The 18,753-nt window shown below is 46.7% G+C and overlaps 1 pseudogene; it reads right to left on the reverse strand.

Annotated features, from left to right (window-relative positions):
• Positions 1–3: 3 nt before the first annotated feature.
• LOC137844227 (zinc finger CCCH domain-containing protein 11A-like) lies at positions 4–8,952 on the reverse strand (annotated as a pseudogene).
• Between the last annotated feature and the right edge of the window lie 9,801 nt (positions 8,953–18,753).

The following is an 18,753-nucleotide window of genomic DNA, read 5'->3' on the forward strand; positions in this document are numbered from 1 at the left end:
TGAAGTCCTTTGGCACGATGAAGGCCTGCGTGAGCTCCAGCAGCAGTTTCATTGGTGAAGGTTTTCCCTGGTGGGGCCAGGGCGTCACAGCACACACACACACACACACACACACACACACAGAGACGCATGGTTTTGTCCCAACATTAAGTATTTACAACAAATTCAACAAGCGCTTTTCCTCTGCCAGCAGCAAATGCCTGAGGGCCCCCACAGCTTCACAAATCATAGCGGGAAGAGCCTACCATGCCGCAAAAAGTTCGGAAAATAATTCAAAATTGATCTGCTAGGGGAAAAAAAGAAATAAAAAACGATGGCTGGTGGCAGGGTACACAATACACCCGAATCTCTGCTCTGTCCTCCGCAGGGTCAGTGCCCATGCCCAAGCGCGATGCTGATGGCACCCGAACATTTGCTGTAGCAGGCAGCAGAGCCAGCAGCTCAGGGGAGCAACTTTTAAAACCAAGAGGCACTTAAACAACCCTTCATCGACCCCGTGACTGCGGCAGAGTCCCGACTGCTCGCCCCGGATTCCTCACACCAACAAAAAGCACCCACCAAAGCCTGGGGGAACTTTGGTACAGCACAAGAGAAGGGAGTGGGGGTAGCGGAGCCGCATGGCAGAGCTGCTGCTTTTCACCAGTTGATCATCCCTGATAACTGAAAGTAAGGCTGGGTGGCTGACCCCCACCCCCACTCCTGGCAGCAAGTTTGGTCCACAACACACTGGAATAACGATTCTGCTCCCTCCCACCCCTACAGCTTCATCATCTGACACGGGTACAGTCAAAACAATGGCATACACAAGTAAAAGTCAAGAGTCGACATAGTAACTCCAGGATTTGGGTATCAACTGTCCGAGAAATCAGAACACCGAAGCTTCACAATGTGCCCAACATCGAGTTGTGCCAAGGGGGGAGGAAGGAAGAAGCTTTACCTTTAAGCCTTCAGAGCATCGCTCCATCAGAAGATCGATTTGCAGCCACCGTGGCGTGCCAATGGAGATCTTTCTGTGCCAAAAGAAGTGCTTTGTCCTCTCGATATCGAAGGTAGCCACCTATAGTTACAGAACAGACGCACAAGACCTTAACTCTGACCAGCAGGGAAATTTAGGACAACTGAGTGCAGATCCTGCCAATTTCTACCACTTCGGACTGTGCTTTAAGTCTCATTGCAAAGCCTCAGTTAGAAAAAGGATCATCTCGGGGTATCCAACAAGAAGAACAGTTTTAATTTTTATTTTTTTTTAAATATACCATAGGACTACGCGGTTCAACTGTCAATCATCTCGGAGAGTTCAAGGAGGAGGTCATCGTCGTCCTTCCCTGGGTCTAAGTCAATTTCGGCTTCCCGTCTGCCTCCTGAGATTTCCCAAAGTAGCTTCTCAAAATCTTCATCCGCAGATAAGGGCGCGTTCCCTGTGGAACTCAGCTGGCGTGTGCGTGCCTCTTCTAGCTGGGAAGAAGCTGAGGTCGAGGTCTCGAGATTGATCTCCATCTGCTCCTCAAATCTTGCCGGGCTTCCAAGACGCACTTCAGGTCTTGGGAGAGCAAGAAAGAACAATCAGGATATGCCATTTCTTAACGGGAAATCCCTTTTCTGCAAACCGCCTCTTAAAACTGTAGGCAAGCCCTCCTACGCTTCAATCTTACACAGGGATTGTTATCAATCCACCCAGGGCTACATTTAGAGCCCGATGTGTTACCAGCTACATTTTTCAGTCTGGGGCTTTATCCGTGAAGCCAGGGCACCTGGAGTTGAGGTGGCATTCTTGAGGACCAAAAGGCAGAGGACACTACTCCTCATCTATCACCTCACGAGGAAGTAGAACTTCACCTCCTCCTCGTTCAGGTATTCAGACAACCCAAGAAGTCACTGGAAAGCTGTGCTGACTTGCAGCATTTAAAGAAAGCCTAATTAAGCAATCCTGCTAGATTTCCTGCTAGAAAGTGGTTTCAGGTGACTTATTCCTTTGATGGATTTTGGCTTTAATTATCTCAGAACCCTCATTTTTTCCCACATGTGACAGAACGTACGTTTCCCTGGGGATATACACTGATCAAGAAAAAGAACAAGTTGGGGTTGTCACCTGTTTGGGGGATTTTCTTCAAGTCTGATGGCTGGGATGTGCTCCGGCACGTCTGAAACACCCTAGAAAGCAGCAAAACAGTATTTATGACACATGGGTAAAAGATTCCTTAATAGCTTTTTCCTCCACACTGCTTCTCCTCTGGCATTGCGGAGCCGTGGCCAAAATACAAAACCAAGGTGCTCCTGAAGAAAGTTCACATTCACCTGGACGTTACTCATGCTCTTGTGTCTTTTAAGAACATGGCATGAATGGACAAAATCCCCCACACCAGAGAAATCACAGCATCAGAGTACCGGTTAAAGAGTGCCATTCATCTCCTAAATACAGAAGGGTTCTACAAGCATCCTGGAGACAGCTCCCGGATTTAAAAGGAAACAGAAGGCCTGCAGAACGTTTGAGTTTTCCACCTTTTCTCCTAGAGGAGGGTAGAAATTTAACAAGGGATCCATCTCTGCATTAGCCCCTGGCCTTACCATGGCTGCTTTTTTGGCTGGAGGTCCCATCATGTCAGCATCAAAGGCAGTCCGTAGTTCCACAGCTGCTACGGCAGAGGGATAACTCCCAGGTGCCTTACGTTTCAGTGCCTTCTTCTTGGGGAAAGTGACTTTCCCACCCGAAGGCTTCGCAGATGTCATCATGTTGGCTAGAGTAAAAGGAAGAGAGAACTGATACAGTCTTGCTCCGCCTCAGGAAAAATCCAGGTTCTCTTCATCATTTCCACAGTCCTTCTACACAGTTAAATGCGTTTGGCCAGCAGAATTACACCGCCATTGCCTGGATTCTCAGGAATGTTTTCCACATAGTAAACTCTGTCTACCAACAATCCATACAAAGGAACAAAGAAACCCAATAGCTACAGTAAATAATAATCCAGGACAAGGCAAACCGCAGACACATAGCAATCCTAAGTGCCAGCTAGGTTCACAAATCTAGACAGCTTTTATAGTTAAAGTCCTGCTCCCTCTAGGAAAGGAAAAAGCAGCAGTTAGAGTAGGACAAGAGTGTATGCAACTGTTGTACCAGCTTCCTCTCCCTTGCAGTGATGTTGTTAAGTTGTTCTACAACGTCCAAATTTGTAGTGTCATTTTCTAGTCTCCCGTTCCTTACCTAACATCTGGCTGGCAGGAAAAGAAACAAACTAAGAAAAAGAAAGTACACACTTCGCTTTGTAGCATTGCGTGGCAAAATGCACCCAGCCAGAGTTACAGCATGAGAATTGTCATCTTCCGTCTGTATTTCAGAAGACAACCTAAGGAACTCTTAACCTTCAACACTTACTTTTAGCTTCCTGGCCCTGAAATTGAGCTGCCACTTTCCCTGCTGGTTCAGTATTAAAGAAGCCAGCAGTAGATTTGACAGCAGCTTCCTCCTTCCGAAGCTTCTCTTGTTGTTCTCGCTGTTGCCACTTCTCCCACCGGCTCTCTTCAAAGCTCTTCTCTGGACATTTACGAGTTCCACTCTGCTGAGTGGGCTAGAAGGAAAGAAAAGTAGTGCATGAATAGGACAAAAAAAAAAAAATCCGTGCGTGGAGATTTCGTTAAGAAAATCTGATCAGCAATCCCTCCAAAATGGTCTTGATGTGGAACAGCATATTAATATCCTTCAGGTTACTGTTGTTGTTTTTGTTTTTTGTTTTTTTTTTTTTTTTCATAAAATTCTGCATGTAACAAGAGCCATGCTTTACTATGGACACAGTCTCGCATATCTGCAATATCCACTGTGGCAAGCTTCTTTAAACAGCTAGGGTGTTCTGCTGTACATCTATTTATCACATTCTTTTTAAGCAGCAGAAAGTCATACAAGTTCCCCTATACAGTATCCACTGACAGATTGATTTCCTTCAACACAGAACTCTGGCCTTCCGTATTAAATCCTTCACGTCTGACAGCTCAAGTCAGTAAGAACAAAAAGAATTCCCTCCACGTTAACCGTGTAGATTTCAGCTGGTGCTAACAGGGTTTCTTTGTTGCTGTGGTATAAACAGACTGATTCCAAGTTTGGGGATTACAGAGTTGTCTGGAAATGCTGCTGGCGATAGGATTTAGACTGCACTGCAGCTCCTACCAGGTGCTGAAGGGTAAGAACACACTCAAGAGGGTGGCACACGGTGAGTAACCAAACTTGGCAGAATTATCAGAAATTGTACGAATGGATGTGTGTCTTCACAGAGGACTCACCTGTACATCAGCTACAGAGGAAAGGGTAGGAAAAGGCCGGTTCAATTTCACTGCCTTCTTTTCTTCTTTTTCAGGTGCTTTAAAAAAAGACAAAAAAAAGTTTTGTCAACGGCAGAAATAAAGAAAGCTGGGTACTTGTTTCCTTTGTGCATTTGTGCATCCTTGTGTCCCATGAGAGAGAGAGAGAAAGGCTACAATGTGCAATCCATTCGGCCGGACAGAGCGAGCTGCTTCTTGGACTCACCCTGAATTTTGCTCTTGCTAGGGGATTCTCCTGCTTTTTTCTTCTCTTCTACCAAGCGATTATTCTTTTTTTCAGACAAGGCTTCAGGGAAAGTTTTGATGCGACCTGCACGAGCAGGTCTTGCCCCTGCGCTGGAATCTTCAGTTTTACCATGCCCTTCAGCCTCGCCTTTGGCTTGAGTTTCGCGTCCCCGAAGAGCTTTCTCACGACGGATTTCCTCCAGTGTTTTCACACGGATCTCTCCCATCGGCTTAGCAGCCTTCCCTGTCATCATCAAGAAATGAGGAGAAGCACCAACATTTAAAGAGAGTCCAGCAATATTTTAAGTCTCCAAAATTTGTCAGAGCGCTAAGGAAAACTAATCTGGAGTGTTCCCAATAATGCATCTTAGAACAATATCCTCAGAACAACATTCTCCTCCTCCTCTGAGCCACTTGTATTTTGAAGACCAGCCCTACCCAGAGAGAACTGCTACACAGAAATGCTGCTTTACTTTAGTACTTTTTCAGACTGCATTTCAAATTCCTGCTCCTGGCAGTGGTTCTATTCTAATGGTACGTAACAGTTCACAGAAGCAGCTAAAAACCTTGACAAGGCACAAGTAGAAAAGAAACACACACCTAGAGCCAGATTTCTGATAGTGGCTGTCAGAAGAGCTTCAGCACTCAAGCAAGAGGCATCAGTTCTTTGTTTTCGTTTACATTAGTTTTTAGGGATGGATGAAAGCAGTCCAAGTTCATGGAAAGGAAGGAGGAGAAAGCATATTTAATATCTAGCTGTTACCTCTCTCAGTACTGGTCTGTTTAGGAGGTAATCCCAGCCTGTCCTTCAGAGACTTGGCAACTTGAACTGCAAAACAGAAACAGAACGAATTAGGGAGGCTGCATAATGTCAACTTCAGGTTCACAGTTCAAAACAAGACAGGAAAGGGAACTTTGAATCCCAGTGATTACGACCTCAGCCAACATGCAAAAAGAAACATCACTGGAAAAGGACAAACAGAAAGACTAAATACAAAACCCAGGAATCCAATCCAGATGCCCGTTTAGTACCTGGATCTCTCTTGGGGGCTTTGTCAGCATTTCCCGGAGCCTCTACCTTCTTCCCCAGCCTTTCAGCAAGGCTGCGCTTCACTGGAACGGTGCTTACATCATCTTCAGAGAAAACAAGGAATATTGTAAGAACTTTTCTTTGCAGGAAGGTTTGAGAACAGCCAACAATAAGCTTCTATTTTTCAAGCATATTTTCATAGAATTGCCTTTCAGCTGCTAAATGATTTTTTTTTTTTTTTTTTTTTTTTGCCATTTCTGCAGTCAACACAGATCTCCACTGCAATGTATTTTCCTTTCATACCTCAAAAATACTCTTTACTGCAGTCATATATAGAAGGCAGCACCTACGTAAAAGCTCATAAAAAGTTCTTACCTGCGGAGGCTTTCCGTTTTCCTTGTCTATCAGCAAGATCTAGTCGAACCACAGGTTCCTCCCCTAAAACAAAAGGGAATTTTTTTTCTATTTCACAGAAACCAGTAGCCAACAGAAATATTATCCTGTTAGCCCATGTCCCAAAAAACCCAGTCAGACAATGTTTTGACAGCTAAACCACATAAACTCATATTTTAACTATAATTAACATAGAAAAAAAATATTACGAGTCTCAGTGCTTCCTCCAAATTCCAGCTGAGATAGTAGAGCGTGAATCTGAGTCTGCTTGACAGCTATACTTTGTGCAGAACAAAGCTGCATAAGCAAGCAGAATACAATTAGGTACAAATGCTGAGAAATAGTCCTTTCTAAGGTGAATGTCTACGAGTAAAAGTACTTCCACGCTTTTTTCCCTTTAAAAGGCATTTGCACAGCTCTAAACAATTTATACACAAACTCCTGTCATACTGTGTCCACACCTGCCACTGTCAGCCTCTTTAATGCTTCAGAAATTGCTTCTTATATAGCACTGTCTTCTACAGCTCTTTCTTCTCGTTACTCTTCTGTTTTTCAGTTACCCCCCTATTGAACTCCGAAGTAGAATACACTAGGACAAAACATCTAGGACTCTAGATTCTCTCTGCAGCTTTAACTACTACACAACACATTGCTCTTCAGACAGGAATAAGAAATTTCCTTCCTAGTTTCACATAGAACTTTACACAACAGACCAGCTAAAGCAGGAGTGGTTCTAAGCTTTCCTCCAACGTTTCAGGTTCTGTCCACTGACTGCCAGACAAAGCCACCAGTGACCTGGCCAGACTGCCTGCCCTATCGCTAGTCAGACCTCGGGTCATCTGTGATTTCTACATTCATGTACAGCACAGATTCCTTCAAGAACCAAAGATTTAACACAATCATTTACAGCACAAATTCCTTCCACGAACCAACACATGCTCACCATCATCATCTTCATCATCATCTGCAGCATTGATTACAACTGGAGGGTGTGTAGGGCTTGGGACATTTTCAGAGTTTTCCACTTTCATCACCCCCTTAGCTGTGGAGAGGGATTTGACTGGACAGAAAGTTTCTTTTGCTGCAGTGACATCTGAGCCACTTTCAACTCATCGTCCGCGGACTCAGGCGGACTTGGCAGTGTAGCTAGAGGAAGAGGAGGATCATCGGTAATATGGCAGTTTAAAACTTTGACCACAATGCAAAGAGATGGTAGGAAAGGCAGATAACCCGCACAGACAACGAATTCAGCATCTCCTTTTGCCCATCCCATCACTGTTTACACCGGGAACAATGACTTCCCTTCGAACAACAACACATCTCCCTACCACCCAGCAAAAGATGAAACAACAGGAAGCAAACTGCAAGGCAAACATCACACAAAGCAAAGAGAAGCCGAGCACGAAAGCAGAAAACAAACACCAGCAGTACACTCGGTTTAACTGACCACCTATGACTGCAGACCTTTTCCTGCACTCACAAATGAACAGTTACCTGATGCCCCCTACAGGATTGGCACCCACTAAGTAATACTCAAAATTAAGTCTTCAGCGCTTAAAGAAAAAGGACCTAAACTCACTCTTGCTTGGTGGGAAGAATTGTCCATCGATGTAACGTCCCTTTGCATGATGAAAAGCACAGTTGGCTTTCTGACAGCCTCCCGGCTGGTTCTCCCAGTAGCAAGGAATCTCACTGCGCTTTTTCTGAAGACAGAAAGAAAGAAAAGCTCGTGATAACATGCACCTGAGGCTTGCAAAGAGATGCACAGCTCCAGATCATGACAGCTGTCACAACACAGTGCTGAAACATCATTCCAAAGGTCAGGTTCTCAGTTAAGTGGAGTATTTCTGGGCATATTCACAAAGTTTGCATAAGCTGCAACCACTATGCACATTTAGATTTGTCATCATTCAGTTTGAGAAGACAGGCACTCGCAGACATCAGTTGAGGGTGGGTTAAACTAATACACCTAGGATTATACTAGGATTATTCAGAGGGAAAAAGAACATCCGAAATTGCCTAGGTTAACCCTGTCTAGAACTACTTCTTGGAGACTTAGTTCTTCTGCACCTTTAACTTTCCCCACTTCCTACCCCAGGCAGCTAGAACAGCGTTAGCTGAAGGACTGTGGCTCAGAAGAGACCTGAGAGTTCATTATCAAGCCTGCTCCCATGAGGATAGAACAGCCTGTTTATTACCCCCCTGCTCCAGCAGGTTTTAGCAGTCTATTTAACAGCTATTCTGCATCTGTTGAGAAAACTGTCAGCATCTAATAATCAAAAAATAGATATATCTTGCTAAGACATACCTAAGGCATTGATTTTATTTCCCTCTGCTTCCTCCCACCCCCTCTCTTGGTAAGAGAAACCAGTATGATTTGGAAGCAAACGAATCTATCCTGCAAAAGCACCATCAGTACACCTAGGGCACTGAAAAAGGCTTTTGTTGATTTCTTTTGAGAACACATCGTTAGGCACTCACGTCAATTTCCATGTGTCTGAATCGGCAGACATTCCTGAAACAACGACCCTCCTGCCACAGCTTGCAGACCGTCTCATTGCCCAGAGCAGCTTCGCAGTGGCGGTAGGCACATTTGTCTCCCTGGAACCAAAAGGAAACCAACAAGGAAAAGAGAGTACAGCCTCAAAAATGGCCATGCTGCTGCCTAATGTTGCTACAACTGAATTCAGAATCTATCTGGTTCTCAAGTTAACCACAGACCAGTGTGCTTCCTCCTCCTAATCTACTCCTTCCTGAAAAAAATGGGGAAACAAAGCAAAGCAAAGGAAAGCCAGCCATACCTTGGTACAGGTAGAATAGAAATAGAAGTAGCAATCGTCTCCTTGTTTAGACATGCCGACGAGTTCTGCTAACAAGCTCGGGTTCTCTCCACAGGGACTTCCTCTGCTCTTGGAGAGAGCTGTCTTCACCCTTGCTTGGGCTGAAAGTCTTCTACTGGCTTGTGATCAGTGAAATCTGCTTTTTAAAAGTAACCCTAAAGAAAGTAACAAGCGAAAAATAATGAGGAACAAACAGTTTTGCAGCTTTCTTCAGTTGATCAAATCAAGTTATCAGTCTCTCGAAGAGAGCAAAGCCTTTTTCCCAAATCCTGGAAATACACACCAACAGGTGTCATAAGCTTTGCCTTTGCTGAAGGAAGATAAATAACACAAAGAAAATCTGTCTAGTTTGTTTTACAGGCTTGTCTTTCTCAGTATGGAACAAACGGACCTCCCTGGTCTAACTTTGCAGTTGGCTATTCTGCCTTTGTCCTGGAGAGAAGAGCAAGAAAGGGACAAATCTATTTTTGCACTCCAAAAACGCATTAGAGGAGGATTATCACACCCACCTAAGGGTACTTCCTTGTTTGTTTATAAAGCACCAAGTATTTCTCTTAGACAGTCTCTGTTGCTGGCTTGTTTTGTGCCTTCCATTTATAGTAAAGATATTCAAGATGCTTACCCCCTTTTTTTTTTGTTTGTTTGTTTTTGTTTTTTTTTTAAAGAACAGTGGAAGTGGAGAGTCGGATGACAAGCAAGAACAAACACCAGAAACTCCTTGTTCTGCCCCTGCTTTTTAATCAGCCAGCATCACCCCGGCTGCAAAACAGCCTCTGCTGATTTACCTGCTTGTTAAAGCACCCCACAGGCTGCAAGTGCGGTGTGCTAGGTGTCAAGTTCTATTTAACGGTGCACAGGGAACCATTCATCTTCCCACAGTCGAAGCACAGAACAGCCTCTTGCTAACAGAACTCATCCCTGCTGCTGCAAGAAACCTCATGGCCTGCAGGAAAACCTCAAGCTAAGAGTTCCAAAGCAAAAGCAGAAAACGCATGATTTGTACTCTTTATATTGGAGTGAATTCTAGCTGCTAAACGCTGCCTACATCTGAGGGCACGTTCTGAGGCTGGGGGGAAGGACACTCAACACCCACTGACAGCAGGAGTGCAAAGATGCCAGCCAAGAAGGCAAAGGTTAGAGCTGAACGCTGCCTCAGCTTCCTCCAGCAGCCAGCTGGGGGTCACCTTTCACCACGCTCTCTGAGACTCTGAGCCCCGAGTTACCGCAGCCGCCAGCTACAGCTGCTCCTTGCTGGCCCAAACTATTGGAAGAGTCTTCAAACTTCAGGGACCTGTTTTATGACAGCCTCAAGATCAAATTAATCTGTTCCTGAAGGCGCCGACTGTCCTGGTGTTTCTGCAGCTGTCAAAGAACAATCCTGAACCGAGGCACTCGTCTGATCAGACAGCGCTTCGGCACAGATTTCTCTTTAGCTTGACACATCAAGGTGAAGAGGAATCGATTCTTGCAAGCACCCTCTCAAGCAGGGATCTAATAAGGTGACCAGAACGACAGATCTGTTGTGCAGATCTGAGCACGTCACTCTGCAGGGAATCACTTTCAAGCCTAAGATGTTTCACCCATCCCCCAGCCCCAGAGCGACACAAGTAAAGCTCTTAAGCAATTGCTAACCTGTTCTCAGTGCTCACGAGTCCCAAATCACTACTTTTACAATATACAAACCATGGCAGCTGGCACCTAGTTGGCACACGGTGACACTGCACACGTTGGCAGTGTCGTCAGGAGCTGGAAAGTCAGGGGTGAGGGGGTTAAGGGAAACCCACACATCAGTTTAGCAACTTGGCTCCCGTAGGATACTTCCTACGGCGGGAGTTTTAGCAAAGCCACTCAGAGGGACCTGCTGGCTAATTAAAACGGGACTTCTGCTGGAGCAGTCAGAAGGCAGCAGGGTCTCAGGAGATATCCAGTGGGCATCACTGTCAGTCTGTGGCAGTTTGGGGTCCAGCTATCAGTGGTTATGTGTGGTTTTCTCTGCTTCACTTTCTCCAAAGCTGTGAAAAAATATTTCTGTTACAGCACTCTACAGTCCCACGTTACGGATGGAACCGGCTGCATCAACTTCCAGTACGACGGTGTTGGAAAAAGGTGCCTTTGGTGGTCAGGAGCACAACAGCTCTGCTGATGTGTTATTTAAGTGTGTTCTTACATCTGAGTTTCCTCATAGCAGCATGTAGCTGAGGGGGTCCAAGTTTCCCAGGTAAGGTTTATGTTTTTTCTCCTACCAAGCACCAGCTCAGTATACAAAGCTCTGTTAATAACACCCAAGCATGCAGATGTTAAACTGAAACTGCTTTTCAACCTATTTGTTGTTCCGAAAATAGCTTAAGACACCATCTTCACAGGGTCAAAATTCACATGGAAGTACCGAAAAACCCAGAAGCGCTTCCTGAGCTTCAGTTTACCAACAGCACCGTCGGATTTAGATCCTGGCCTGGCAGCGAGGATGCAGGGTCTGTAAGCATTGCTGCCATGTGGAAGTGCCAAGGCAGGTTTCTGGCCTGCCCTGACTAAAAGACCTGTTTTTTTAATACAAACAGCGTGCCAGGTACGCTGTAATGCCAATGTGCCAGGTCAATAGAGGATGTCAAACAACAGAGGCGTTTATCCTCATTTCTGGCATGAAAACACTTTTAACAGCATTCTTTTCACGAAGAAACCCCTCTCTGTCTTCTCCAATGCTCCAGGATCTGCTGCAGCTGCAGCAGCCGCGCTGCTACAACCCACATCTTTGCCAAATCTTTTCAAGAATTGTGCTTTACCTCGGCAACGTTGAGGTCACTCCTCTTCCTCCTCCAGCTGAGGAAGCAGCTCGCTGGCTCTGCCACACCGCAGGTGCGGAAGCGAAAGCTGGGAACACAGGAGTCAAACTCTCAGTGCTCACGAAGCCACCAGGGCAGAGGGCTGACACAGAGGCACCCCGCATCCGCTCTCCCTCCCCGCTGCGAGGCTCGCAGCAGCCCCGACCCGAAGCGCACACAATGCTTCGCATGGTGATGTCACCGCTGATTCTGAGGCCCCAGGTGAGGATCTGCCTCACCACTCTCAACGTTGGTGTTGGGTTTTGTTGGTTTTTTTCTTTTAAACATTCACAGCTTATGGGAAACCATCAGGTAAACCACAGATGGCTAGGGAAGAAGTCCCACACGAGGGAAGTCCGTGCTTTTCTTCCAGGCAGTGGCACGTGCTTTAACACGCCGCGTTCGACAAAGCAGCTCTCCCCGTTTTGCTCAGTGGCAACAGGCACGACTGCAACGCACACAGGTGGAGGCAGCACCTGCAGGTCCCAAACCCTTAACCGGTTTGTAGAGAGCACCAATTTTTGAAGTAGTGGTTTTCCCTTAATCCATAACCCCTTCTTGCCTTTATTTATATCGGGTGGCTCTCCTCTATTTTCCTCCTCAGTGTCTGAGCAGACACTGGGAATCCTTTCGGGAGGAAGGGCACTGCTGAAGCTCCTACATCTACTCTCCGAGACAAGAGAGTATGTTAAAGAATACGGATTTCCTTTCTTTTTCCTTTTTTAAATACAATTTCTGAAATCAACGCTGCGGCCTGGCAGCAAATACCTACGGGACTAAAGAGGATTCCTCATCCTCACTGTAACGTTGTAGTTAGCCTCCCAACGAACCCATCTCCCCAGGAAGCGGCCGTTTGAGATGGGAAGGGGCAGAGCAAGAGGAAGCTCTCCTTAGCCTAGCTCTTCTCCCAACACCACCTCGCCACCCAGCACCAAATTCAATTCACCTGCTCCGCCCGATCAGTCGAACGGGCGTCCGACGCTGGCACACGCCACAGCGGTGGTTCTGACGTGGCTTAAATCACCTATCCGCAGAATATCTCGGCTCCGTACGCTCCAATAACGCAGTAGTTGAGAAATAACGCCCAGAGCTCACACTCTGAGTGCAGCCCAACAGCACCGAAGCACCGGTAGGCTAAACATTCCCAACCTGGCAACAAGGCTGACCCAAGCAACAGCACGGAACCCTTCTGCCCCTTCAGCGTGGACATCAGCGTAAGGAAAGACAGATTTTTTTTTTTCTCCTGGGGCTGCACCGCTCAGGGCCAGCAGAGCAGTGCTTCCCCTTCCCTTCTATGTCTGTGCCAAGATCGTGCCTCGTCTCTCGAGTCCTGCCCGTGATGGTGCCTGGCCTCAGCCCCTTGAGGCGGCCATTCCTCCAGCACCGCAGCTCTCTTGGCAAGCTGCGAGTCATTTTATGTCTTGTCCCGGCTTTCCAGAGCCAGGCACACAGGTTCCGGAGAAGGCTGGGGCAGGACAAGCCTGCTTTAAGCCCCAAACCTGCCTCCTTTACTGTCTCCTCTCAGGCCAGGCCTACCCTCCGGGCCCAGCAGCACTCATCCTGCCTGCCCCAGGACCCGCAGGTTGCGCCCTGTGGTAGCAGCAAAGAGCCCCCCAAATGTCTGTCCTGGGGTACACAGGGGTGAGGCAGCCCCGTCACTGCACAGACACCCACGGGACACATCACCAGAGCCGCTACCGGCTTGGCAATTAAGGACGTGGGAGAGGAGCCCACGTCACGCAAGCATTCGTGTCCGCCCTGGACAAAGAAATAAACATTGGCTGGTTTTCTCCCCATTTAAATAGCTAAAAGCACCGCTAACAGTTTCTTTCTTTGCGTCCAGCCTGTACTACGTTTAAAGAAAGAAGCAGCTTCTGCTGAGGAGGTGGAAGATGCTGTCAGCAGAAACACCGTGCCTAGAATGCGAGCAGGGAAGACAGCGATGCTGCGAAATAAAGCTTTTACAGCCACTTCAGATCAGTTGGCCCGGGCTCCAAGGGTCAGACACCCAGCTGGGAAGATTGAATTTCCTCCTCGATAGCCTTGCCCAGCTCAATCTTGCCATCCTGACTTGGCTCCAGAGAAAGCCTCTTATTAAAGGCACAGAGAAACAACAGCTTCTCGGCCAAAAACTAGGAGTTAAAGCAAGCCAGTGAAAAAACTGTGCTTGGGAACAAGAACGTTTCAGAGGCTAGTTGATTTTAGTTCTCATCGTCACTCGTGTCATGGCAAAGGGCCTCTACAGAGGCAAAAGAGTCTCAGCACTGAGGTAGGACATAGCTCAAACACCATCCCCAGAAGGTGGAGATCATAGCCTTGACTCACCCTAAAGGCATCGCAGAAAGGGCCCCAGGTAAGAGGACAAGGAGGAGTTTTGCTCTAGGGTTAGTTTGTCACATAGCCCAGGAGCCACTGGCTTTGCCTAGCATTTGACAACTGATTCTGGACCTTGAATGGACGAAGCCATACTCTGCCTCTGAATAATGAGGCTTGCATAGAGAGAAAACCCACACTGCCTATAGGGACTCTGGCATAGCAGTGGGGTTGCTTCTTGATCCCCATCCCTCAACACAGAGACGCGTGGTTTTGTCCCAACATTAAGTATTTACAACAAATTCAACAAGCGCTTTTCCTCTGCCAGCAGCAAATGCCTGAGGGCCCCCACAGCTTCACAAATCATAGTGGGAAGAGCCTACCGTGCCGCGAAATGTTCGGAAAATAATTCAAAATTGATCTGCTAGGGGAAAAAAGAAATAAAAATCGATGGCTGGTGGCAGGGTACACAATACACCCGAATCTCTGCTCTGTCCTCCGCAGGGTCAGTGCCCACGCCCAAGCGCGATGCTGATGGCACCCGAACATTTGCTGTAGCAGGCAGCAGAGCCAGCAGCTCAGGGGAGCAATTTTTAAAACCAAGAGGCACTTAAACAACCCTTTATTGACCCCGTGACTGCGGCAGAGTCCCGACTGCTCGCCCCGGATTCCTCACACCAACAAAAAGCACCAACCAAAGCCTGGGGGAACTTTGGTACAGCACAATTGGCATTCCCTTGCCTGCAAACTTATCTTGGACTGATTTGTGGGAAAACACGTCTTGGGGGCAAAAAGATGAAGAAGTTTTGGAACTAGAAGTTAGTAGCTTCGTGCCATTGGAATCTTACTATGTATGTGTACAAAGGCGTAACCCGCCTAAGGGTATGGGAAAACAGGATTGTATAAATACGGGTACTACTTATGTGGGAAATCAGACATCTTGTAATCAAACAATTGATATTAGTACAACTAGCAGTTGGGCAAATTCAACCAGCTGGCCAGTTCCAGAAGGAAAAGGGTGGTATTGGCTATGCAATGATACAGCCCGTAAGGTCTTGCCCGAGAACTGGAAGGGGACTTGCACTCTTGGAGCAGTAGTCCCCAATATGACAGTACATGATGTAGTGCCTCGAGGTTACTTGAGAAATCATATCCGGAGAATGAGACAAAAAATTAACAATCCATTGATAGAGAGACACACCGCTTTTCATAGTTTTGTTCGATGGTTTATCCCATGGTTAGGAGTGAGTGAATTGGAAAAGGCAATAGTTAATATTTCTGCAATTATAGAGAAGTTAGAAAACAAAATTCCGGATGCTATAAAGGCTCAACAAGAAGAGAGATCTAGTTTATCACAGGTAGTATTACAAAATCGGATGGCCCTAGACTTGTTATTGGCCACTCAAGGGGGAGTCTGTACAGTAATAAACACAAGTTGTTGTATGTATGTAGATCAGAGTGGAAGGATCTCTACCGACCTGGAAGAAATATGGAAGCAGACAAGGATCCTACATGAGAGCAGTAAAGATGATCTTTCATATTTAGTTTAGTTTTAGTGAAATATGGAATAAGTTAACCTCCTGGTTGCCCAATTTCTAATGGTTGAAACAAGTTTTCATTGCTCTAATCGCAGTAGTAGTGTTAGGAATATTTGTGTGCATGTTGTTTAGATGCCTGCTTTGTTGTGTTACTGCAAATAATAGAAGCATCTGATGCAAAAGAATTTGCATGGGAAAAGAAAAGGGGGGATTGATTAAGGAGGCATTGGGGAGGCAAGGACAATCCCCAGACAAGGACCGTATATCTCGAAACAAGACACTGGAACTCATGATAAGGAAGCGGCAGACGGACAGAGAAACAAATGGAAGGACTATAAATCTCAAAACTGGACATTGGAATTCATTATAAAGATACAACAACTGGAAGAATTAGCAACAACCAGCGCTTGCAATTAAGAAACATGCCAGCTCAGCAGATTCCTGACCAAAGGTGAAAAGTACACTGTGAGGAAGACTCGGGGTCTTCCTCCCAAAGCCCCCTGCCCACGTCCCAAAGCCCCCTGCCCACAATTCTTGGGAGGCTCTACGCAGGCGCAAGGTGCCAAAAGGCAAATTAGCATGAGAAGCGAGGGGAGGCGGGGATAGGTAATGAATATGTATAGGCGCTTGTAGAATATTGAGAGCTTGATTGTAGAAATTCAAGACTGCTTTCCGCTTTGGGTATGCACGATAGGTGGAGAGATCCCCCGTGCATCCAGCGCTGCAATAAAGAATATACCACTTCAAGGAATTTCGGCTTTGATCTTTGAATCATGGTAGAACAGGGCTTGGGGTGAAGGGAAAGCGAGGGCAGGTGGGCGCAGCCTCTGAGCTCTCCTTGTCCTGATTTTTGGTTTTTCTCCCGGAGCCGGCAGAAGTCTCCGTGAAGTCCTTTGGCACGATGAAGGCCTGCGTGAGCTCCAGCAGCAGTTTCATTGGTGAAGGTTTTCCCTGGTGGGGCCAGGGCGTCACAGCACACACACACACACACACACACACACACACAGAGACGCATGGTTTTGTCCCAACATTAAGTATTTACAACAAATTCAACAAGCGCTTTTCCTCTGCCAGCAGCAAATGCCTGAGGGCCCCCACAGCTTCACAAATCATAGCGGGAAGAGCCTACCATGCCGCAAAAAGTTCGGAAAATAATTCAAAATTGATCTGCTAGGGGAAAAAAAGAAATAAAAAACGATGGCTGGTGGCAGGGTACACAATACACCCGAATCTCTGCTCTGTCCTCCGCAGGGTCAGTGCCCACGCCCAAGCGCGATGCTGATGGCACCCGAACATTTGCTGTAGCAGGCAGCAGAGCCAGCAGCTCAGGGGAGCAACTTTTAAAACCAAGAGGCACTTAAACAACCCTTTATTGGCCCCGTGACTGCGGCAGAGTCCCGACTGCTCGCCCCGGATTCCTCACACCAACAAAAAGCACCAACCAAAGCCTGGGGGAACTTTGGTACAGCACAAGAGAAGGGAGTGGGGGTAGCGGAGCCGCATGGCAGAGCTGCTGCTTTTCACCAGTTGATCATCCCTGATAACTGAAAGTAAGGCTGGGTGGCTGACCCCCACCCCCACTCCTGGCAGCAAGTTTGGTCCACAACACACTGGAATAACGATTCTGCTCCCTCCCACCCCTACAGCTTCATCATCTGACACGGGTACAGTCAAAACAATGGCATACACAAGTAAAAGTCAAGAGTCGACATAGTAACTCCAGGATTTGGGTATCAACTGTCCGAGAAATCAGAACACCGAAGCTTCACAATGTGCCCAACATCGAGTTGTGCCAAGGGGGGAGGAAGGAAGAAGCTTTACCTTTAAGCCTTCAGAGCATCGCTCCATCAGAAGATCGATTTGCAGCCACCGTGGCGTGCCAATGGAGATATTTCTGTGCCAAAAGAAGTGCTTTGTCCTCTCGATATCGAAGGTAGCCACCTATAGTTACAGAACAGACGCACAAGACCTTAACTCTGACCAGCAGGGAAATTTAGGACAACTGAGTGCAGATCCTGCCAATTTCTACCACTTCGGACTGTGCTTTAAGTCTCATTGCAAAGCCTCAGTTAGAAAAAGGATCATCTCGGGGTATCCAACAAGAAGAACAGTTTTAATTTTTATTTTTTTTTAAATATACCATAGGACTACGCGGTTCAACTGTCAATCATCTCGGAGAGTTCAAGGAGGAGGTCATCCTCGTCCTTCCCTGGGTCTAAGTCGATTTTGGCTTCCAGTCTGCCTCCTGAGATTTCCCAAAGTAGCTTCTCAAAATCTTCATCCGCAGATAAGGGCCCGTTCCCCGTGGAACTCAGCTGGCGTGTGCATGCCTCTTCTAGCTGGGAAGAAGCTGAGGTCGAGGTCTCGAGATTGATCTCCATCTGCTCCTCAAATCTTGCCGGGCTTCCAAGACGCACTTCAGGTCTTGGGAAAGCAAGAAAGAACAATCAGGATATGCCATTTCTTAACGGGAAATCCCTTTTCTGCAAACCGGCTCTTAAAACTGTAGGCAAGCCCTCCTACGCTTCAATCTTACACAGGGATTGTTATCAATCCACCCAGGGCTACATTTAGAGCCCGATGTGTTACCAGCTACATTTTTCAGTCTGGGGCTTTATCCGTGAAGCCAGGGCACCTGGAGTTGAGGTGGCATTCTTGAGGACCAAAAGGCAGAGGACACTACTCCTCATCTATCACCTCACGAGGAAGTAGAACTTCACCTCCTCCTCGTTCAGGTATTCAGACAACCCAAGAAGTCACTGGAAAGCTGTGCTGACTTGCAGCATTTAAAGAAAGCCTAATTAAGCAATCCTGCTAGATTTCCTGCTAGAAAGTGGTTTCAGGTGACTTATTCCTTTGATGGATTTTGGCTTTAATTATCTCAGAACCCTCATTTTTTCCCACATGTGACAGAACGTACGTTTCCCTGGGGATATACACTGATCAAGAAAAAGAACAAGTTGGGGTTGTCACCTGTTTGGGGGATTTTCTTCAAGTCTGATGGCTGGGATGTGCTCCGGCACGTCTGAAACACCCTAGAAAGCAGCAAAACAGTATTTATGACACATGGGTAAAAGATTCCTTAATAGCTTTTTCCTCCACACTGCTTCTCCTCTGGCATTGCGGAGCCGTGGCCAAAATACAAAACCAAGGTGCTCCTGAAGAAAGTTCACATTCACCTGGACGTTACTCATGCTCTTGTGTCTTTTAAGAACATGGCATGAATGGACAAAATCCCCCACACCAGAGAAATCACAGCATCAGAGTACCGGTTAAAGAGTGCCATT

Source organism: Anas acuta, chromosome 24, assembly GCF_963932015.1.
Source record: "Anas acuta chromosome 24, bAnaAcu1.1, whole genome shotgun sequence".
NCBI classification, from domain to species: Eukaryota; Metazoa; Chordata; class Aves; order Anseriformes; family Anatidae; genus Anas; species Anas acuta.